This window comes from Aquarana catesbeiana, linkage group LG02 (assembly GCF_042186555.1).
Source record: "Aquarana catesbeiana isolate 2022-GZ linkage group LG02, ASM4218655v1, whole genome shotgun sequence".
NCBI lineage: Eukaryota > Metazoa > Chordata > Amphibia > Anura > Ranidae > Aquarana > Aquarana catesbeiana.
This window is the reverse complement of record NC_133325.1, coordinates 184312697-184337362: the sequence shown is the minus strand read 5'-3', so window position 1 is coordinate 184337362 and position 24666 is coordinate 184312697. Positions and strand designations below refer to the sequence as shown.

At 46.9% G+C, this 24666-nt stretch overlaps 1 protein-coding gene across 2 annotated transcripts in view; it reads left to right on the top strand.

Annotated features, from left to right (window-relative positions):
- RDH5 (retinol dehydrogenase 5) overlaps nt 1-24666 on the top strand; it is a 99359-nt gene that overhangs the window by 29419 nt on the left and 45274 nt on the right. The window contains exon 1 of one of the 2 annotated variants that reach the window (XM_073614010.1): nt 9695-9893. The exons of the other annotated variant lie outside the window; for it this stretch is intronic. The gene's annotated coding sequence lies outside the window, so the exon portion shown is untranslated. Of the gene's footprint in view, nt 1-9694; nt 9894-24666 lie in introns of those variants that run through there. 2 annotated transcript variants of the gene reach the window in all.

Here is a 24666-nt window from a genome sequence, read left to right as displayed (position 1 = left end):
AGAACCGCCTAATCTGTGACATGCCCACCAGGTGGAACTCAACGTTGGCCATGCTGCAGCGGCTGCACACGCAGCAGAGGGCCATCAATGAGTACCTGTGCGACTATGGCACCAGGACAGGGTCAGGGGAGCTTGGTTTTTTTTCCCCACGCCAGTGGGCCATGATCAGGGATGCATGCACTGTCCTGTCACCATTCGAGGAGGCCACGAGGATGGTGAGCAGTGACAGTGCATGCATCAGTGACACTGTCCCCCTTGTCCACCTGTTGGAGCACACGCTGCGTGGAATAATGGACAGGGCACTTGAGGCAGAACAGAGGCAGGAAGAGGAGGACTTCCTTAGCTCTCAAGGCCCCCTTTATCCAGACAGTGTTCCTGCGTGCCCGCCGATCACACAGGAAGAGGACGAGGAGGAAGAGGAGGAGGAGGAAGATTGTGTCAGTATGGAGGTGGAGCCTGGCACTCAGCATCAGCAGCAGTCTTTAAGGGATCAGTCCCAAGAAACACATGGACTTGTACGTGGCTGGGAGGAGGTGGCTGCGGACCATGTCGTTCTTAGTGACCCAGAGGACTCCGGACCGAATGCCTCAGCAAACCTACGCTGCATGGCCTCCCTGATCCTGCAAAGCCTGCGTAAGGATCCTCGTATTCGTGGTATCAAGGAGAAGGACCAATACTGGCTGGCAACCCTCCTTGATCCACGTTACAAGGGTAAGGTTGCGGACCTTATCTTGCCATCGCAGAGGGAGCAGAGGATGAAACATCTTCGGGAGGCCTTGCAGAAAGGTCTGTGCAACGCGTTCCCAGAGACTGGGAGGTTACAAACTCCTGTTTCTGGACAACGTGTTGCTGAGGCTTCGGTCAGTCAAAGAAGGAGCGGTGGAGAAGATGGCCGTCTGACCGATGCGTTCAGACAATTTTTTGGTCTGCAGCCCCAAGGTATGATCGGTTCCAGCAACCATCGCCAGCGTCTGTTTTACATGGTGCAGGAATACCTAGGGGCAAGATCAGACTTGGACACCTTTCCCACCGAAAATCCTCTGGGTTACTGGGTCTTGAGGATGGATCACTGGCCAGAGCTTGCACAGTATGCAATTGAGCTACTGGCCTGTCCTGCATCCAGCGTTCTTTCGGAACGCACATTCAGTGCTGCTGGAGGCGTGGTAACCGATCACAGGGTGCGTCTGTCCACCGACTCGGTCGATCGGCTGACCTTCATAAAAATGAATGAGTCTTGGATCACCACCAGCTACCAAGCACCTGATGCTGATGTAACCGAATAATTTTTTTTGAAATCTCAGATCCCTTCAAAGACTGCCTATGCTGATGCTGAGTGACTATCCCTGAGTAATTATCCTCTTCCTCCTCAATCATCACGCTGATAGCTTGTAAGAACATTTTTGGTTCTGGGCGCCACCACCAGTGCCTAAGGCACAATTTTTCAGCCCCTGTTTAACAGGGGCGTGTAATTACAATTTTTGATGTAATACTTTGCAGCAGGGCTCGTTCCTGCATTCCAACTAGAGTGTCTGTGAGGGGTTGCAGTGTTGTGGCACCAGCACCAGTGCCTAGGGCCCAATTTTTCTGCCCCTGTCTAACAAGGGCGTGTAATTACAATTTTTGATGCAATACTTTGCAGCAGGGCTCGTTCCTGCGTTCCAACTAGAGTGTCTGTGAGGGGTTGCAGTGTTGTGGCACCAGCACCAGTGCCTAAGGCCCAATTTTTCTGCCCCTGTCTAACAGGGGCGTGTAATTACAATTTTTGATGCAATACTTTGCAGCAGGGCTCGTTCCTGCGTTCCAACTAGAGTGTCTGTGAGGGGTTGCAGTGTTGTGGCACCAGCACCAGTGCCTAAGGCCCAATTTTTCTGCCCCTGTCTAACAGGGGCGTGTAATTACAATTTTTGATGCAATACTTTGCAGCAGGGCTCGTTCCTGCGTTCCAACTAGAGTGTCTGTGAGGGGTTGCAGTGTTGTGGCACCAGCACCAGTGCCTAAGGCCCAATTTTTCTGCCCCTGTCTAACAGGGGCGTGTAATTACAATTTTTGATGCAATACTTTGCAGCAGGGCTCGTTCCTGCGTTCCAACTAGAGTGTCTGTGAGGGGTTGCAGTGTTGTGGCACCAGCACCAGTGCCTAAGGCCCAATTTTTCTGCCCCTGTCTAACAGGGGCGTGTAATTACAATTTTTGAAGCAATACTTTGCAGCAGGGCTCGTTCCTGCGTTCCAACTAGAGTGTCTGTGAGGGGTTGCAGTGTTGTGGCACCAGCACCAGTGCCTAAGGCCTAATTTTTCAGCTCCTGTTCAACAGGGGCATGTAATTACAATTCTTGATCTAATATTTCACAGCAGGGCCCTGTGAGGGCTTACAGTGTTGTGGCCACAGCAACACCTAAGGCCCAAATTTCTGCTGAGTATATAGGGCAGGACCCTACTTTCAAACATCTAACTTACAAACGACTCCTACTTGCAAACGGAAGGAGACAACAGGAAGTGAGATGAAATCTACCCCTAGGAAGGGAAATTCTCTCCTGTAAGAGTTAATATGGGAAAACAATTTCTCCTTTCCACTGATGCTTTCCAATCCTTGTTCCACAAAAAAACCCAAATTTTCAAAAAACATTTTTCATTGGGACAAAAAAGTGAGGTGAAATCTTCTGAAGAGGAGGAAAGACAGCAAAACAAATGTCACAGGGGTGATAACCCTTCCCTATGTTTTCCAAAAAGCTTAGAAAAGATTTTTTGGCTGGAGCTAAACACGTTAAAAATGTTCAAAATTACAAACAGATTCTACTTAACAACAAATCTACAGTCCCTGTCTTGTTTGCACCGCCTGTATACTGCTGTTCAGAGTATATAGGGCCTGGTGGCCCCACACCTTTCCTTATTTTAATTTGGGTGCGGGGTTCCCCTTAATATCCATACAAGACCCAAAGGGCCTGGTAATGGACTGGGGGGTACCCATGCCGTTTGTCTCACTGATTTTCATCCATATTGCCATGACCCGACATGACATTAAACCCGCAAGCAGTTTTAAATGAGATTTTTTCCTTTAAAAATGACATTTGGTGCAGGGACTGTTCTAAACATGGGAAACACGCGTCACTTTACAGGCATACTATAGACACCCCCCAGGTACGATATTTAAAGGAATATTTCACTTTTTTTTTTTTACTTTAAGCATCATTAAAATCACTGCTCCCGAAAAAACGGCCGTTTTTAAAAGTTTTTTTTGCATTGATACATGTCCCCTGGGGTAGGACCCGGGTCCCCAAACCCTTTTTAGGACAATACCATGCAAATTAGCCTTTAAAATGAGCACTTTTGATTTCGAACGTTCGAGTCCCATAGACGTCAATGGGGTTCTAACGTTCGTGCGAACTTTCGGTCCGTTCGCGGGTTCTGGTGCGAACCGAACCGGGGGGTGTTCGGCTCATCCCTACTGTCCATATACAGTCCAGGGTCAGTGCAGGCAGAGATATTGTCAGAAGTGCCAAAAATATTGGTCCTGGTAGTAGGCAGGAACATGTGGTTTTGTCAGTGCGACAGGCAGAGACATAATGGCAGTAAGTCCTACAGGCAGAAGGCAGAAGTAGGGCCTCATTCAGGACAGAATGGGGTTCTCCCACCCAAATCTCTTTGAAGCCTCCGAGTCTCCAGACCGTAATCTAGTGCCGCATACACACGGCCGGACTTCCCGACAGAAAAAGTCCGATGGGAGCTTTTGGTCAGACATTCCGACCGTTTGTATGCCCTATCGGACTTTTTCTGTCGGCATTTCCGACAGACTCAGATATAGAACATGTTCTAAATCTTTCCGTCGGAAATGCCAACGAGGCAGGCAAAAAACATGGTCAAACAGTCCAAGGTCAGTTCCAGATCAGGCAGAGGTATGTACAGAATTATTAGGCAGAAGCATGTTCGAATAACAGTCCAGGGTCAGTTCCAGATCAGGCAGAGGTATGTACAGAATCGGCAGACAGAAGCATGGTCGAATAACAAGCCAGGGTCAGTTACAGAGCAGGCAGTGGCATAAGAGGTGTGAAGGTGTGTGAAGGCAGGAACTGAGGATTACATTTACCATACTTCACTAATAATTTATTGAAGTATGGTAACATGAAAACATTCACCTATGCAGAGGCCTGGATGGGAAGGACATTGGGCACAATAATAAGATGTGTCTCTTCTGACTCCTGCTCTGGTACACACCTTACATTTTTTTTACGTCGTTGGCCTGTTGGTCTGGGAGAGATTTTATCTGGAATGTGGCGTTTGGAGAGTCGACTAAGAACATCTGATCGGTTGTTTTCTGGTGGGCCGTTCGGGAATATAAGGGCAGTGAAAACTTCCTCCCGGTAGCCCAGGATTAGGAAGCGTTTGGGCTTTTGGGTGGAGTTGCGGTAAATGACATATGAGTTGTATATGGTCAATTGAAAAAAATAAATTGTGACTTTTTTATACCAAAGGTATGTCCGTCTTGTGGCAAGGTATGGTTCGAGCATTTGGTCATTGAAGTCGACTCCCCCCATGAACAAATTATATTCATAGATGCATTTTGGTTTTTGGATGGGGCCATTCCTTTTGGAGATTTCAACGAAGGTACCATTGTGAATCGAAAACAACATGTAGACAACCCTTCTGTCCCTCCACTTCACTGCCAAAATCTCCTTGTTTCGCATACTTGCCGTTTCTCCTTTTCTCAACTTCTTATTGAAAAGACTTTGAGGAAAGCCCTTCTGGTTCTTTTTTACGGTACCACATGCTGGCGTCTTCTTCCGGTGAAGGTTGTGGAACAGAGGCAGAGATGTGTAGAAGTTGTCTACCTATAAATGGTAGCCTTTCTCCAGTAGGGGGTATATGAGGTCTCAAACAATTTTCCCACTTAATTCTAAGTAGTCTGGGCAATTAGGGGGTTGCAGCTGGGAACCCCTTCCCTTCGTACACTTTGAAGGCATATATGTACCCTGTGACTCGGTCACATAATTTGTATACCTTCACCCCATAGCGGGCCCTTTTGCTGGGAATAAATTGATTTTAAGCCTGCCACTAAATTTAACAAGGGACTCATCCACACATATGTGTTGGTCCAGGGTAAACAGCTGGGGGAATATTTCAGAAAAATAATTTAGTAGTGGCTGAATATTGAAAAGCCTGTCATAATTTGGGTCATTTCAGGGAGGGCACTGGGTATTATCATTGAAATGGAGAAACTTCATTATCATGAGGTATCTATCTTGTTCTGGGCATTACCTTGGAGAAGATTGGCATGTGGTGGATGGGGTGGATTGACCAATAGGAATTCAAAGTGCTTTTTTTGGTGAGTCCCATACAAAATGTGAGGCCTAAAAAAAACCCTTCAACTCCTCCACCGTTAGGTATCTCCACTCAGATGGACGGGCATAATAGGACGTTGGATTATTTAAAATAAATTACTGTGCATAGAGGTTGCACTGGGCCACAATTGTTGATAGCATGTCCTCTGTAAAAATTAAATAAAAAAAATTGATTGGGGAAAAATTCTCCGTGTCCACCTGGACTCCTGGCTGGGCAGTGAAATGGGGGAATGTTGGCTTCTCCTGAATTAGGAGGAAGCCACAAGGGGTTCTGAAGGGCATAGGGAAGGCTGGCATGGGTCCTTGGCCTTTCTTGCCGAGGTACTGCGGTGCTGGTGGATGGCACTGCGGTGCTGGTGGATGCCACTGCCTCCTCACCAGAACACCTACGTTTTGCAGGCAAGGCAGAATATCCACTACTAAGGACTGGCTCATAATTTACATCCGACTCAGAATCTGAGTTTGAAAGGGAATCCTAAAAAGAGAGCTTCCCGTTGCTCTCGTCGGCCTGGGAAAGTATTTGGTACACCTCCTCGGTAGAAAAGCATCTTTTGGACATGGTTGCTGGTGGTGATGCGACTACACAGGTGTGTGCTAAGCCTGCACTGATGGGCACTGATGAGGCGGCACTGATGAGCACAGATGGGCACTGTGGTGGCACAGAGGGGCACTAATGAGGTGACACAGAGGGGCACTGATGAGGTGGAACAGATGTGCACTAATGAGGCAGCACAGATGGGCACTGATGAGGCGGCACAGATGGGCACTGATGAGGCAGCACAGATGGGCTCTGATGAAGCTGCACAGATGGGCACTGATTGATTGCACAGATGTGCACTAATGAGACTGCACAGATGGCCACTGATTTATGGCACAGATATGCACTGATGAGGTGGCACAGATGGGCACTGATGAGGTGGAACAGATGGGCACTGATGAGGCGGAACAGATGGGCACTGATGAGGCGGAACAGATGTGCACTGATTGATTGCACAGATGTGCACTGATGAGGTGGCACAGATGGGCACTGATGAGGCAGCACAGATGTGCACTGATTGATTGCACAGATGTGCACTGATGAGGCGGCACAGATGGACACTGATTGGCAGAGGTGGGCACTGATGAGGTGGCACAGGTGGGCACTGATGAGGTGGCACAGGTGGGCACTGATGAGGTGGCACAGATGTGCACTGATTGCAAAGATGTGCACAGATGGACACTGATCACCGATGGCACAGGTGGGCACCGATTGGCACAGGTGGGCACGAATCCCAAATAGGCACTGTACTGATGAGGCACTGTTTGGGCACTGTTTTGACACTGTAATTTCTGTGAACACTCACTGGAGCACAGATCGCTGTCAGATCCTCTCTCTCTCTCCCCGCGGTCTCTGTGTGAGGAGAGAGAGTCAGCAATGAGAGATAATCCCATATGTTTACATTTGAGATCATCTCTCATTGGCCAAGCTGATCGCGCTGTAAACGGCTGCTGTGATTGGCCATTTACAGCGATTTGTGACTGGCTGTGTCCAAGGTACACGCCAGCACAGAAATTCCCTGATGCGCGCTCGTGAGCGCGCACGGGGAGCGAGGAAAAGAAATTGAGGTCCGTGCTGTAGCCGTCATTCGGCTATGGGCCGGATGTCAAGTGGACTGCAGACATGATACAGGAGATGGTCAGAGACTGCAGACATGATACAGGAGATGATCAGAGATTGTGGACATGATACAAAAGATCAATGCAGCCTCACTAGTGCCCATCAATGCAACCTCACTGTGCCCATCAATGCAGCTTCACTGTGCCCATCAAATACAGCCTCACTGTGCCCATCAATGCAGCCTCACTGTGCCCATCAATGCAGTCCCACTGTGCCCATCTGCAGCCTCGTCAGTGCCCATCAATGCAGCCTGATTGTGCCCATCAATGCAGCCTCACTGTGCCCATCTTCAGCCTCGTCAGTGTCCATCAATGCACCCTCACTGTGTCCATCTGCAGCCTCATCAGTGCCCATCAATGCAGCCTCATTGTGCCCATCAATGCACCCTCACTGTGCCCATGAAATGCAGCCTCATCAGTGCCCATTAATGCAGCCTCACTGTGCCCACCTGCAGCCTCATAGTTGCCCATCAATGCAGCCTCACTGTGCCCATCAATGCAGCCTCACTGTGCCCATGAAATGCAGCCTCACTGTTCCCATCAATGCAGCTTCACAGTGCCCATCAATGCAGCGTCACTGTGCCCATCTGCAGCCTCATCAGTGTCCATCAATGCACCCTCACTGTGTCCATCTGCAGCCTCATCAGTGCCCATCAATGCAGCCTCATTGTGCCCATCAATGCACCCTCACTGTGCCCATGAAATGCAGCCTCACCAGTGCCCATTAATGCAGCCTCACTGTGCCCACCTGCAGCCTCATCGTTGCCCATCAATGCAGCCTCACTGTGCCCATCAATGCAGCCTCACTGTGCCCATGAAATGCAGCCTCACTGTTCCCATCAATGCAGCCTCACCGTGCCCATCAATGCAGCTTCACTGTGCCCATCTGCAGCCTCATCAGTGCCCATCAATGCAGCCTCACTGTGCCCATCAATGCAGCCTCACTGTGCCAACAATGCAGACAGCCTCACTGTGTTCATCTGCAGCCTCACTGTGCCCATCAATGCAACCTCACTGTGCCCAACAAATATTGCCTCACTGTGCCCACCTGCAGCCTCACTATGCCCATCAATGCAGCCTCACTCTGCCCATCTGCAGCCTCACTCTGCCCATGAAATTCAGCCTTCAAAATCATTGCCCATCAATGCAGCCTCACTGTGCCCATCTGCAGGCAGCCTCACTGTGCCAACAATGCAGCCTCACTGTGCCAACAATGCAGCCTCATCTGTGCCCATCTACAGCCACGCCAGTGCCTTGATTACACAGAACGGGTATCTCCCACGCGCTGTGTCATGGAGCTTGGGTCTGAACTGTTTGGCGGCCGTCCACTCACTATAACAAAGCCCCGCCTCCTAGACCGCGATAGGCGGAACACTGATTCAATCGGAAAAGACCAGTAGATACTATCCAGAGATAATTATCAATAGAATGTAACAGGCAGGATGTTTTGGGTGGATAGACACCAGACTAAAAAAGCTTCCTATCCACTGCACTGGGTGATGTCATGTGATTGTTATGCAAACTACACAGCTGAAAACCATATTTGTGTATCCTAGCGAAAGGGAAGCAATGTTAGTTTAAAGGCAGGTAAACACTGTATGCATCATTAATGGCAGTGCAAAGCTCAGCTACTTTAGACAAACATGGGACTGAGTATTCACACCGTGTGTAGAAACATTTGCCTTTTATTGTGACCTTACTGTTGGGGGCCACTTGTCAGAATTCAAACATGCATGCCAAACACTGCTTAACTCCTTTTTGTGATTAGCCTGAAAGGAGAAGAAGGGCCAAAGTTCTTTTGGCCCTGCTCCTCCTGGGGATCACAGGAGTGCACTTAGTTCTGCACTCTTGTTACCCGTATTCAGCTGGACCAGGCTCTGCAGAGATGCCAGCTTTAATGTCAGGACCTGCCCACGTGTCTGGACCGGCATCAGTGAGCCACTGAGAGCATGAGCCAGCCGCTCCTGCCCCTTTCATAGCTCAGCACTCCAGTGAGCACTGAAGGGGCAAAGCACAGAGCCGGAGACTGAAGTCACTGCTCTCTGCCCACTGAAAACCAAGAACTGAGTGATCAGTGGTGATGTGATCTCTCAGTTCTCAGTCTTTGAAGCAGAGGGGGACAGATGCAACATTGGATCTATGTTGTATCCACCTAGGTGAGTGTATGTGTTTGTTTTTTTCATATACCTCACTTCTCTTCTAAAACAAGACAGTAGTGGTAGTCTCCATATTTCTGCCCTTATAGTCTCCTTTAGATCTGTCCTGCAGGTTACATTTTGTATACATAGGTACATTGTTCCAGCTTGGTCCAATTTAACTTTACATACGTATATCATACCTGGCCGAAGCCTCTGCTTCCATGATTTCCAGCTTCCAGGGGCATCAGCCAGGTATGGTATATACATAGTTACATTGGGCAAGCTAGACCAATGTAACCCTGTGTAAAATATCCATACCTGGAATTCTTCTTTAATCACTTGTTATGAAAATGCTAGTTGCCTGGCTACCATGGTGACCCTTTTGCTTTATTACTTTAATATAACTATACTTTTCTTTTCTCAGCAACAGGTTTCATATCATGTCAGTGCAGATGCTGCTGTTATCTGTTATACACCATTCCCTTTTATCCTGGTGACAGCAATTGCTATGCTAAGTGTTAACAGCACAATCTCCTCCTTAACCCCCCTCTAGTAAGTCTAGGAAAATCTCGCCTTTAAAGCTGGTGGACTTTGCCTACAAGCAGCCTGTGTTTGCACCACCAGCACAGCTTTAGAAGCACAACCCGGATGAAGGGGAATAGTTTCCTTGTATTCTTCCATCTGACAGCTGCTTAGACAGAACCCAAGAGCCTGCTCCACCTAAAACACGGGGTATCCCACAGGAGAATCCCAAGGGACTGCAAAGGTAAGAGCTGAAATGTAGTCTATACTGTGCAGGATTCATGTGACTGACAGGCAGTGCAGGCACAGCTGATACATACTGTTAATATTTAACTCACTTTCTCAATGTGTGCACAACACTGGAAGTGAAACTGAACTGTCACTTACAATTCAGGATAACACAACAGGAAAAGCTTTAGGCTGGACTCATATCCTTTAGTTTTTGCTTGATTAGTTTTTTATTGGAATAAATAGAAACGTATCAAAAATTCATCTCAATGCATGCCTTAAAAAGCATTGATGCACGTAAAAACGCAAACAAAAACACATTATGATGCACGTCAGTGTGTGTTTGATGTGTATTATTACAGGCTTTGACATCGAAAACTGCATTGCAAGCCATGTTAAAAAAGAGCAACAGCACATGTTACTGATGCACAATGAGATGCGATTTTATGTGCTTTCATTGATTTCAATAGTAAAGGCATCAGGAGAAAAATGCATAACTGTAATTATGCAGAAGAGATGGTACTGTCGCAGGGTACCCATAAAATAGCGATGGATAAGAGCAACGCTTTGGATGATTGGGTGAGAATTACCTTGTATAGGTTACATAGAGAGGGTGAAAAGTAGTGCTTCTGTGCAATGGAAGTATGTGTTATTGCACAGAGCACCAGTTGTCTCATGTCCTCTACACCCATTGCACAGAGCACCGGTTAACCCATGTCCTTTACACCCATTGCACAGAGCACCAGTTGGCTCATGTGCTTTACACCCATTGCACAGAGCACCAGTTGGCTCATGTCCTTTACACCCATTGTAAAGAGCACCAGTTAGCTCATGCACTTTACAGCTATTGCACAGAGCACAAGTTGGCTCATGTCCTCTTCACCCATTGCACAGAGCACCAGTTAACCCATGTCCTTTACACCCATTGCACAGAGCACCAGTTGGCTCATGTCCTTTACACCCATTGTAAAGAGCACCAGTTAGCTCATGCACTTTACAGCTATTGCACAGAGCACAAGTTAGCTCATGTCCTCTTCACCCATTGCACAGAGCACCAGTTGACCCATGTCCTTTACGCCCCTTGCACAGAGCACGATTTGGCTCATGTCCTATACACCCATTGCACAGAGCACCAGTTGCGTCATGTCCTTTACACCCATTTCACAGAGCGTCAGTTGGTTCATGTCCTCCACACCCAAGATACAAATATAGTTTTGAGGTTCCAAGATTATTAGATGACCTACCTTCATCTGTGTAGGAAACTACTACATGGTTGGAAACCTGTAATGTGGAAATGCAAAGTCTGTCATTGGTGACCATTCCTTTTGAAAATGTGAGTTGCCTAGCTGATCCAATGGGTTCAATACTTTCTCAGGTACTGATCTAGAACAAGTATGCTGATCTGTTGTTCTAGCATCACCATTACTTTGCTTCCTGCATGCATGTTTGGTAGCTGGCCATACATGGATCGAATTTTTGCTTATTCCTACTGAGTCGGTTGAAATTCATTTTGTGGGCATCACCTGGTTTTCGGCACCACAGACGTTCTCGGCTGAACAGCACCTGCATTCAATCAGACACAGTCACTGTTCAGGTATTCTGCCAGCTGTCAGAATACAATAGCCATCACTGCAGATTCATACATCCATGCTGTTTTAGTGTGAATGGGGAGATTGATAGATTTTGCTTGTTCAGCTGGCGAGGCAGCAAGAGAGAAATCTTAAAGTGTAAGGCCAGCTTAAAGACAGACAGGCAACTCATATTTTCAGAAAGGAGTCAAAAATGTCAGCCTACACATTTCTCCCAGTACAAAATAATTTCAATGGTCAAGAACAGTTAGTAACTAGTAGAGCAATGGGTGTTGCTGAATCTATCATAGTAGGAAATAAACTCTGGGAGCAGCTATGGTGCACTGGGGGTTATTTACAAAAGGCAAATCCACTTTGCACTACAAGTGCACTTGAAATTCCCTGAAAGTGCACTTGGAAGTGCAGTTGCTGTAGATCCGAGGGGGACATGCAAGGAAAATAAAAAAACAGCATTTTAGCCTGCACATGATTGGATTATAAAATCAGCAGAGCTTCCCCTCATTTCAGATCTACCCCTCAGATTTACAGTGACTGCACTTCCAAGTGCACTTTCAGTGCAATTTCTTTGCACTTGGCACTTGTAGTTTGCACTCATAGTGCAAACTGGATTTGCCTGTCGTAAATAACCCGCCCAGTGTCCTTGCACTGAGCAGCCTTCAACTTTATACAGTTTTTCTTCAGCTTTCTGAAAAGGGGTTGGAGGTATAAATTGAACTGATGTTAATTAATAAACAAGGGCAACGTGAATGTAAAAACTGAAAGTGGCTTTTGTAGCAGATACGTTTTTATCCACATATTTGCTTGAAAAAATCTTTGCACTATCGGTATGTAGGCAAAGCAAATAGAGGAAACAGGAAATGTTTTTCAATCCGCAATGAAAAACGTTGTCATGTACTATACAATAAGAAAAAAATAACACCAAAGCTGAATAAACCTAGACCTCAGTGAACATGCCATGCAAAATCCATGAAAAAAAAACTATGTCTGTATCCAAAGATATGTGAACGTTAAATATTTCTAGTGCACCAGTAGCCAGTACTGCTGTGCAGGGTAAGAGGAAGAGATCGTAAATGAGATTTCCTTTTTGAGGAGAAGCCACAAAACTGCAAAGTTTTCTGTTGCCTGGGAAAAGGACATAGAGAAAGAAACAAAAAAATAGCAATTATTTGTAATAATAATAGTGTGTAGGAATCCTGCCATGTCCCCAGTCTAAATTTAGTTTTTGCAGCTTGGCTGTAGCCAACCTGGCCTTTGTTTATTAGGTTATCTGGGACCATTCTGTATCTCCTAAGCCCAAGAACATAAACAAATAGGAGATAAAAATACGGAGGTGCTGCCCACCCCAATGAACACACAATAAAATGTAATTGAATTCCCCCAGGGGCTTTCATGCAGCAAGAAGTAAGTCAGGCAAACACAGGTGTCAAAAAATGTATGAAAATGTTATTGTTACACAAATTAAAATCAACATATTGTTTAAAATATGAGCACTGGTATCATCATATCTCCACTACAATAAAAGCATAAAGATAACCCTGAAAGTGGCAGGTCTTAACTATATACAGAGAATTTCCAAATGGTGATCCTGCTGGAAAGAACCCCACACACGTTACAATTACAAGAAGCACAATCTTCATCAGGGGGAGATATATGATATTAATCTTACAACAATTAGAAAATACACAATCTCAATGAATGGTTTCCATTTGTCATGGAGTACAGTTACCTTCTAGCAAAGGGAAAATAGACCTAGACCAAATTCACTTTGACCACAAGGCTGCCAATGCAGGTCCCCTGGGGCTTGCAGGAAGCCAACTAGATATAAAGGTGCATCTCATAAAATTAGAATATCATCAAAAAGTAAAATTGTTTTTGTAACTCGTATATTTCATATAGATGTGTTACACACACAGTGATAAATTTCAAGCATTTCTTTCTTTAACTTTTGATGATTTTGGCTTACAGCTAGTGAAAACACAAAATTCACTATTTCAGAACATTAGAATATTACATGACCAATAAAGAAAAAAGGATTTTTAATACAGAAATGTTCGCTTACTGAAAAGTATGTCCATGTACAGTATAGTATGCACTCAATACTTGGCCAGGGCTCCTTTTACATGAATTACTGCATCAATGCGGCATGGAATGGATGCGATCAGCCTGTGGCACTGCTGAGGTGTTATGGAAGCCCAGGTTGCTTTGATAGTGGCCTTCAGCATGTCTGCATTGTTGGGTCTGGTGTCTCTCATCTTCCTCTTGACAATAAATTACAGATTCTCTATTGGTTTTAGGTCAGGCGAGTTTCCTGGCCAATCAAGCACAGTGATACCATGATCATTAAACCAGATATTGGTACTTTTGGCAGTGTGGGCAGGTGCCAAGTGCTGCTGGAAATGAAATCAGCATCTCCATAAAGCTGGTTAGCAGAGGGAAGCATGACTTGCTCTAGAATTTTGGTGCTTTTGGTATCTAGCTCCATGAAGATCTGTCCTAAACTTCTCCTCTGGATGGCTATAGTTTTTTCATATTTTTAATTTCAGCTGGTGTGCATATAACTAGGTACCACTCAGTCACAGCAGATTTCAGCAGCCAGCAGCCTTCCGCCCACAGCAAAATACCAGAATCTCATACAGCTGGACTAAACACCTTGTGTGTATAAGGCCTTATAGTCCGTGTAACTAGGGCTAGTGGTGTGCCCTTTAATTACATACTGTGCTAAGATGTGCCCCTCCTTTACATCCCCAAAAGCTGAAAGGTAAAGTCACCCGTCTCCAGCATTTTTATTACTAGCTAAGCACAGATCCTGTTCCTTAGTACTGATATGGCTACTATAGGTTACTGTCCCTGAACAATCCAATTAATGATCATTATATTTTTGTGTATGTCAGACAGTTACTATCAGGGTCATCTCCTTATGTCTCTCTAGCATCTTCCCACTCAGTGACTCTCTCATACATATTTATTCTGCACTGTATTCTCTACAAGACTCTCCTCACGCTGCCAAGGGCACAGAATCCTGTCAATCAGAAAATCAGAAAACAAAAATTCCTGGCTGACATCTTTGTATAACACTTCAAGTTATAATTTCTATACATAAACAAAGCTATACAGTATGTGCCATACAAGGAAAAAAAGACTGTCCATCTTTTGGAAAAAAGTCCCTCTGTTCCTCTTTAATCCCCATTTGTCCCCTCAATTTAGTTTGATGTATATATCGTTTAAGTATACTACTAGTACAGAAAAATTACTTCTGAAGTGCCAGAAAAAAAGCATCCCTCTTAGTGGAGTCCAAGGTAGCTCTGGTAAGGTAATCAGCTGGAGGGATCCAGGGCCCAAGGCACACAGGAGACACCCACCAGAACCGGGTAGCTGGATCTTCCGGAGAAGTTGCATGCTATTAAACTGTGGCCTGGGTTCCCACATGACAGTTCTGACAGTGGAGGGCCTCTCAACTGGCTGCAGATCACTTGCCTTAGCACTCTACTCTTCCTTCATCCTGCGTAGATGCTCTGTGTTTATATTAGAGATTTGAAGGCTTGGAATCTGAGGAATCACTGCTGGGAGGGTGATCACTATGTGCTGAGCTGCAGAAATGAAAGTAAAAGAGTTGCTATGGCCAACGTTGAGGTCAAAGTGACTGTATAATTAGTTTGGGGTAGTAAAAGGTGTAGTAAAAGTAAAAGCAGGTGGTTTAGCTCAGTTCAGTTAAAGGGGGCTGTGGCAAATTTAATGCAGCATGTCAAATTGACAGGGGGCACTGCCTTTCAAATGTACTCATTCAAGTCAATAGGGTTGCACTGCAACCATGAGTCAAACATATACAAACAACTGTGAATTTAGCCTTAGTTTTGAATAGAATATGAATACAGAGACATGGGTTATAACATTGTATATAAGAAGTGTTCTCAAAATAAATGAAAAGACAGAACTGAGAAAAGTCAAGGATCGGAAGTAAACCACTCTTTCAAGCGAATAAAACAATAAGTGCTATTATTAATTTTTTTATTGCTATTATATATTTGAATTTCCATATCTTGACTAGGGATGAGCCGAACACCCCCCCCCCAATTTGTTCGAACACTCGAACACCGTTAAAGTCTATGGGATACGAACGTGATTTATTCTTATTTTTATACTCTCTCTTTGTTTTAGGCTTATCTGACAGTAATTCCTGTCTGTCCATTATCAAAACCCTTTCCAGTCCTTGGTGTATAACAGATTCGTTATAACCTTGGTCCAATAAGCGCTGATGAATGACCTGATGAATGACCTTGCATTCCAGCTCAAAGGCTGAGTCTGTTGAACAGCTTCGTTTAGCTCAAATAAACTCCCCATAAGGGATGGCATTGATGGTGTGGGATGGATGACAACTGGCTGCAAAAAGTGTAGAGTGATGTCGAAAAAGTTGATACGGAAAACATCATACTCAATTGAAAAATCCAAATTTAACTGATTGTCATTAAGGCATTTCCAAAATTCATGCAATCCTATAGTGTCACCATTCCATACCATCACAAGGTCATTAATATAGTGACCATACTATACAATCTGCCTGCCAAAGAAGTTGCTGGGAGAGAACAAAAATTGTTCCTCCCACTAACCCATGTAGAGATTCGCCATGGACGGGGAGAATCTAGCACCCGTTGATGCCCCAGAGCGCTCGACATAGTACACGCCATCAAATAAAAAATAATTGTGCTTTATTAAGAGCTCAACGCTTAACAAAATAAACTCCTGTAGCTCCTGAGAATAGGAGCTATAGCGTTGAAGATGATATTGGATGGCCTGCAATGGGGGATCAGCGAACAAAGTGCCCTCACATCCAGTGTAGCCCACACATAGGTAGATGTCCATTTGACAGATGTAATATGGGATAGGACTGTGCTCGTATCTCTAATGTAGCCAGGCAATCTGTGTGCTAAAGGCTGTAGGTGCCCATCTACCCATTCTCCCAAACGCTCTGCCTCAAGTGCGCTGTCCATTATTCCACGAAGCGTGTGCTCCAACAGGAAGACAAGAGGGACAGTGACACTGATGCATGCACGTTGCTCACCATCCTTGTGGCCTCCTCAAATGGTGACAGGACAGTGCATGCATCCTTGATCAGTAGCCACTGGCATGGCGAAAAGAAGCCAAGCTCCCCTGACCCTGTCCTGGTCCATACTCACACAGGTACTCATTGATGGCCCTCTTCTGCATTTGCAGCCGCTGCAGCATTGCCAACATTGAGTTCAACCTGGTGGGCATTTCACAAATGAGGCGGTTGGTGGGCAAGCTGCATTCTGTCAGAGAGGTTACCTGATTGGACGCCGGTGCGCGCCGGGGCGCGTTGGTGCGCGTGTTTCTGTGCGTGCTGGGGCGCGTGTTCCTGGGGGCACCGGCGTGTCTGGTCTGGCCGGCTATGGCGTGCAGGGTGGCGTCCGGGCGCGCATGCGTACGCGCGTTCACGTTACTGCGGGCGTGCCTGGTAGTGCTGACGTGCACGCCGGTGTTCAGGGGCGCGCTCGGGCGCGTGCAGGTGCGCGGGCGCATGGGCGAATCGGCGCACGCACGAGCACGGCGTTTGGCGCCAATCGGCCTATTTAGGTCTGCCTCAATTCCTGTTCAGTGCTGCCTGATCAACAGCTCTGTGCCTAAGTTCCGGGATCCTCTCTGTATTCCGTATCTCTGAAGTTTAACCTGTTACGACCCGGCTTGCCTTTTGGACTTCCTTGACCGCTGCCTGAACCCGACCCCAGACTGTTTGACCCCGCTTCTGCCTGCTCCTTTTGTACCTCTGCTGCCAGCCCGTTGCTGACCTCTGCCTGTGTGTGACCTGCCTAGTAAGCTCCTGCTCAGCATCAGTTCCAGTGTTCCTGAGTTCTACCTGCTGCTTGAAAGACCACCTCTCTCCAGGATCCTCACAACAGGCCCTCATACCACTCCGTACTCGCAGGCTTCCTGTCTGCTCTATCAGGGGCCCCAAGTCGGATACGTAAGGGAGCCTACCCTCTGCCCAAAGCGGACTCACCTGTCTGGTAAGTTAGGGACCTGACAGATTCCCTTTGAATGTGAGCCAGCAGAGCACTGGCATTGTATGACTGGCGGAAATGACCACAGTTATTTCTGACCTGCTTTGGGAGATCCTGTAAGCCTGGGTACCTGCTCAAGAACCGCTGCACCACCAAATTCAGGACGTGTGCCAAACATGGAACATGGGTCAAGTGTCCCTGTCGGAAGGGCAGAGAGAAGGTTGGTACCATTGTCGCATACAACCATTCCTGGTTGAAGCTGGCGTGGCGTCAATCACCTCTGAGCCTGCCTCTGCAGATCTGACAGAAACTCTGCCCCAGTGTGACTCCTGTCCCCTAAGCAGACCAACTCAAGCACCGCATGGCATCTTTTTGCCTGACTGCTTGCGTAGCCCCTTGAACGCTTACGGAGCACCGCTGGTTTAGAGGACAAATCTGCAGAAGAGGCCATAGAGGAAGAAGAAGAGGAAGGAGTGGAGGAGAGAGCTGTGGCAGAATCCCCACTAGCATTTTGGAAGTTTGGTGGTGGAACAAGCTCCAACAATACTGAACCCTGTCCTGCATGCTTCCCAGCTGCCAGCAGAGTTATCCAGTTCGCCCTGAAGGAAAGGTAACGTCCCTGCCCATGCCTGCTGGACCATGAGTCAGCGGTAATATGCACCTTACTGCTGACTGCCCTGTCCAACGAGGCCAAAACATTGCCTTCCACATGCCGGTAAAGAGATGGAATGGCCTTCCGTGAAAAGAAATGGCGTTTTGGAACCTGCACATTCCACAAAGGGGGCAGAGTCTACCAGCTGAAAAGGCAGCATTTGCAGTGCTAGCAATTTGGCCAAGTTAGCAATCAGACACTGAGCATGTGGATGGCTGGGACCGAATTTCTTTTTACGGTTCAGCAACTGGGGTAGGGAAATTTGCTAAAATCAGATGGTGGTGTACTTCCAACACATTGGCTGCAAGTACTTGGGGCACCTATTGCTATACCTTCATTTCTCTCAGTGAAGGTTTTTGAGAGGACTGGAGATATAGTGGGGTTGGAGATCCCAAATGAGGAGCAAGGAGAAGTCTGCCTTTTTCTTTGACGTGGGTCTTTCAAGTGCTGTTGCCAACGGACTGCATGGCAGGTCGTCATATGTCTGATCAAGCATGTGGTGCCCAAGCGGCTGCTGTTCTGGCCACGCTTGATCCGCTTCAGATATAGGTTGCAAACAGCAACGGTGCGATCTGCAGCACACGTGTCGAAAAAGGCCCACATCAAGGAACTTTTCAAAGTCAGCAGGGAGTCAGCAGCGCCCTGTACCTGCGGAGCTCTGCGGTGTGATGCAATAGGGTGGCTGCCCTTAAGCTGCCCCCTAGAGGACATCCTGCCTCGTTGGAGTTGTGCCTCCTTCTCCTCTCTTCTATCAGGCACCCAAGTAGAGTCAGTGACCTCATCATCCCCTCCCTCCTCGTCACTGGAGCAAACTTGGCAGTATGCTGCAGCTGGGGGAACATGACTGCCAGTTTCTTGTCCTTCTTGGGCACCCCCTCTCTCTAGGCTCACGTTACTCCCTTCCTCAACCTGGGAACCAACATCGGAGCCTTCAAATCGCTGCGCATCCTCCAGCAGCATGTATCTGACACTGTGGTTGAATAGTTCTGGGGACTCTTCCGTGCATGATGATGGGGCTACGGAAGGAGTGACTGTGGACAAGGAGTCAGTGGAATAGGCCGCTTTGGCAGCTGCATTGGAAGGCAAACTACTCTGAGCCCGGGTGACAGAGGATGAGGAGGATGAGGACGACTTTGTTATCCACTCCACCAACTCTTCTGCATGTTCTGGCTCAATAACATGACCAGCAGCAGAAAAAAAGGACAAGCGTGCCCCACGGCCACCTGCAGAGGATGCAGCATGTCCATGACCAGCACTGTTGACTGTAGACACAGAGCCTGCTTGCCCTCTTTTAGTGGCCTGTGAGCATCTACCTCTCCTTGGTGGCCTTTTGGACAAGATGTATATTTTGTTTTGCAACACCACACTACACTGTATTAGATACTGTTTACACCACCAGAAGTGTAGCAGCAACTGTACTACGGCTGCACTGCAATTGTGTACTGTGTACACCACCAGAAAAGTAGTATCAACTGTTCTATGGCTGCCCTGTATTGTGTACTGTGTACACCACCAGAAGAGTAGTAGCAACTGTACTACAGCTGCACTGTATTGTGTACTGTGTACATCACCAGAAAAGTAGTAGCAACTGTATTACGGCTGCACTGTATTGTGTACTGTGTACACCACCAGAAAAGTAGTAGCAACTGTAGTACGGCTGCACTGTATTGTGTACTGTGTACACCAGCAGAAGTGTAGTAGCAACTGCACTACGGTTGCACTGTATTGTGTACTGTATACAAAAATAGGAGGTTGGGACTTTAAATGAGGTGGGCAAATGAGACCAGAGGGACAATCACAATCACGTAAAACATTTATTGATACATAAAAACACAAATAAATTACAAAAAAGGTAATAATATCCAATCATATGAACAGTCCCATCTTGCCTGTTGAGTGGGGAACATAATGAGCAGCCCCCAAATGGTACAGGATAAAACAAATGAGAAAAATTGATTTATAGCAGTAGCATGAGATCACAAGGTAAACATTAAAAACTTGTGGATATATAAACCTAAAAAAGTCTATAATAAGTATGGTGCTTGTCGTAAGTCCGACGCGTTTCGTGTATCAAACACTCTTCAGGGGCAATATAGCACCAAAGTCTAAAGGGGAAGAAAAGGGGACAATATGATAAGAGACTGGGTAAGGTGCAAAAAATGCAACAGGAGCAAAATAAACGTATGAAGGAAACTAGCAGCCACTAAGCCCCCAAGGATACTCACATGTTACAGGAATGCGAACTCCAAGAGGTCCACAAGCAGCTGGCCACCCAATAACTCAGGTCCGGGAGCTGAGGGAGGAGCTTAAAGAGAGGAGCCGGGAAGTAAAAAGGGCCACTTACATAGGTGTTCAATGAATGAAGGATCCACACTGGTAACATGTAAGGTGAAGGTTCTGGGGTAAAAAGAGTAATGTATGTCAAGTATGACCCCATATAAAGCTGGAGCCCCTAATAGCAGAGAGGTGTATAATAATCTAAAGAATGTCCCCCTTACCTAAGGGTGGTATGGAGTAGCCAAGCATGTCTGACCCAGTGATGGACCTGTTGTGTAAGAGCAGGCTAAAACAAATGTATGAGTCCTATCTATACAGCCAATCCCCGCCCCAATCAGAGAAACTCCCCCCAGCATCACGTAGTGCAGACACAGGCTGGCGGGAAACTCATACCAGCGCAGCGGCCACCGCCGCTCACAGCTGCTGGAGAAGTCGCCCTCCACGTGTCCGCATGAGGAGGAAAACACAACGTCAGCGCCGGGACACTCACGCAGAGGTCACGCGCATGACGAGGGGGCGTGATGCCGACGCACAATGGGAAACCCGCCCCAGACACCCGCACCCGCCATAGCGGACGAGGGGGGAAAGGGGAGGGATCCCAGATGTGCCTCGCAGCTCCCGGACACTGAACAGAAGGCAGCCAACCAAAAGCAGGCTCTATGGGCACACATACCACATGATCGCTCCAAAATGGAGGGAAGGAGCTGAAAAGAGTGGAAGAAAGAGTATAAAGAAACTACCAAACGAAAAAAAAAAAAAAAAAAAAAAACACACATGGGAACAATATAAAATTATTGTGATGATCTTAAGCAAACCCCCTAACACGGGGGGGAAAAAACCTAAGGGTTCAAGGCAAATGCCTTGTAAGGTGAGTACCGTCGTAATAGAGCTTCCAGATGGACTCAAGCCCGACCTCCATCGCTATATCGAGTAAATAAATGAAGTGGGGACTTTAAATGAGACTATACGTCTCCATCCCTGCACTAACATCAAACAAGAAAATAGGGACTTTGAATGAGGGGGGCAAATGAGGCCAAAGGAACAATCTAAAAAGATGAATCATTAGGTAAAAATGAATATGAAATTAACACAATGACATAATCATGCAATAATAGTCCCATGAAGATTATAGGCAACACATATACAATTTAATGACTGCCCCCGGGTCTCAGAGCACACCTCCATCCCTATATCGGATAAATAAGATAAAAAATAATAAAGATTGGGACTTTAGATGAGACACTAAGTCTCCATCCCTGTGCGTATACAAAAATAGGAGGTTGGGACTTTAAATGAGGTGGGCAAATGAGACCAGAGGGACAATCACAATCACGTAAAACATTTATTGATACATAAAGACACAAATAAATTACAAAAAAGGTAATAATATCCAATCATATGAACAGTCCCATCTTGCCTGTTGAGTGGGGAACATAATGAGCAGCCCCCAAATGGTACAGGATAAAACAAATGAGAAAAATTGATTTATAGCAGTAGCATGAGATCACAAGGTAAACATTAAAAACTTGTGGATATATAAACCTAAAAAAGTCTATAATAAGTATGGCGCTTGTCGTAAGCCCGACGCGTTTCGTGTATCAAACACTCTTCAGGGGCAATATAGCACCAAAGTCTAAAGGGGAAGAAAAGGGGACAATACGATAAGAGACTGGGTAAGGTGCAAAAAATGCAACAGGAGCAAAATAAACGTATGAAGGAAACTAGCAGCCACTAAGCCCCCAAGGATACTCACATGTTACAGGAATGCGAACTACAAGAGGTCCACAAGCAGCTGGCCACCCAATAACTCAGGTCCGGGAGCTGAGGGAGGAGCTTAAAGAGAGGAGCCGGGAAGTAAAAAGGGCCACTTACATAGGTGTTCAATGAATGAAGGATCCACACTGGTAACATGTAAGGTGAAGGTTCTGGGGTAAAAAGAGTAATGTATGTCAAGTATGACCCCATTGTACTGTGTCCACCACCAGAAGTGTAGTAGCAACTGCACTACGGCTGCACTGTATTGTGTACTGTGTACACCACCAGAAAAGTCATAGCAACTGTACTATAGCTGTACTGTATTGTGTACTGTGTACACCACCAAAAAAGTAGTAGCAACTGTACTACGGCTGCTGTCAGGAGAATGTTGCTTCCAGGGGCTTTAGTCGTGTTCCTGCACGCATGCGCGGCGGAACGGTGCTCCGGCGCATGCGCATTCACGGCCCGGCAATCCGACGCATGCACATGCGCACTGGCGCACGCCCTACGTGACCCTTGGGGCTGGCCTATAAAAGTGACTCTGGCACACAAATTGCTGGTTTGTCTTCAGCTTCCTGTGAAAACCTGTTCCTGTTGCTTATTACTTGATTACCTGTTGTGACCCGGATTGACCTCGACTCTTCTGCTCTTCTCCTGGACCTGACCCTTGGCCTGTCATTACGGATTACGCTCTTCTCCAGTGTTTGACCCTCTGCCTGTGACCCGGATTTGCCTACTGTCTCCTTGCCCTGGAACCTCTGCTTGTATCGTGGACTTTCCTTGTTTCCTCCTGACACCTTACCTCAGCGTATATAATATTGCTCCTGTGTGTTTAACCCTCAGCCTGGTTCTGGACTCTCTCTTGTACCTGCTCCAGTAAATTATACCATCTGCCAGTCTCTGCACAGCTACTCTTTCCTGCAAGGTCTACACGCAAGTTACCTCCTGCCTTCTGGGTAGCCTGTGCCTCTTTGTGCCATCCACTCCCTGTCTCACCTCCAGGGGGCAGACTGCGCTGAGTCGCAAGGATGAACCGCTCTCGGCAATTCGGCCTCGGTAAGTACATCTCTGATAGTACAAACCAGCCATGTCAGAGGTCGACAGAGTGCGTTCTCCCCTTGAGATCCTGTGCCAGCAAGTATCGGCACTTACTGATGCAGTTCAGAAACTGCAGAAGGGCTACACCCAAATAGATGGTCATCTCCAACAACTTGCCGATCCAGCCGCAGCACCTACCTCTGCCTCTGCGCCCGCCAACGGGTCCTCCTCTCAAGTTGCATCTAACCCTACAGTAATTATGGCTACCCCAGAACCTAGGGTCCCCATACCAGAGCGATTTTCTGGCGATCGCAAGAAGTTCAGAGCCTTCAAAAATGCCTGTTCCTTGTATTTGGCATTGCAGCCCAGGACTTTCTCCTCTGAGGTGATAAAGGTGGGCTTTATTATTTCTCTCCTGGCTGATGAACCACAAGCCTGGGCCCACAGCCTGATGAAATAGAGGAGCCCAGTATTAAACACAATAGACTCTTTCTTTGAAAGCATGGGGCAACTCTGCGACGATCCCCAATGCACAGCCACAACCGAAGCTACCTTGCATAACTTGTTCCAAGGGCGCAGGCCTGTAGAGGATTATACGGTTGAGTTTCGGAAGTGGTCAGCTGATACCGGCTGGAACGAGCCTGTCCTTAAGTATCAGTTCCGTCAAGGGTTATCTGAAGTCTTTAAAGACGAGTTGGCTAGGATGGAGAAGCCTGCGACTTTGGAAGATTTGATTCAAACAGCCACCAAATTGGACAGGCGCATGCGGGAGCGGCGCTCAGAACGCTTCCAGGGCCCTCTTCCCAGCTGGATGCTTCCTAAACCAACCCCCATCCATCCACCTTTTACAGCTTCTCCAGTCTCCACCACTTCTGAGGTCGAGCCCATGCAATTGGGATTGGTCCGGGCTCCCCTCACTCCAGAAGAAAGACTACGCAGGCGACAGGCCAATCTATGCCTCTACTGTGGAGGGACTGGTCACTTCCTCCGCACTTGCCCTGTGAGACCTAGTAAGTCCTACTCACCAGTTATCATGAACTATCAAGCCTCTGTTTTTTCACAGACTTATGTTACCCTCTTTGTCTCCCTACAGTTAATGGAAAAAGATACCCGCCTGCCAGCCATAATTGACTCTGGAGCATGCAGCTGCTTCCTGGATGCTGCACTAGCGGCTAGCTTACATATTCATCTGTTAACCAAGAAACAAAGCTTCCGGGTACACCTGGCTGATGGGTCTCTCCCCCGCTCCGGACTTATCACCCAAGAAACAAGACCCATTCTTATTACCACAGACTCCGGTCATCAGGAGTTCCTGCGTTTTGACATCATCCCATCTCCTATGTTCATCATCCTGTCTCCTATGTTCCCTATCATTTTGGGACTTCCCCGGCCTCAGGCACATGAACCCCAAATCAGTTGGAAAAAGAAGGAAGTCTCCTTCTCCTCCAAAAATCCTGCTTCCGG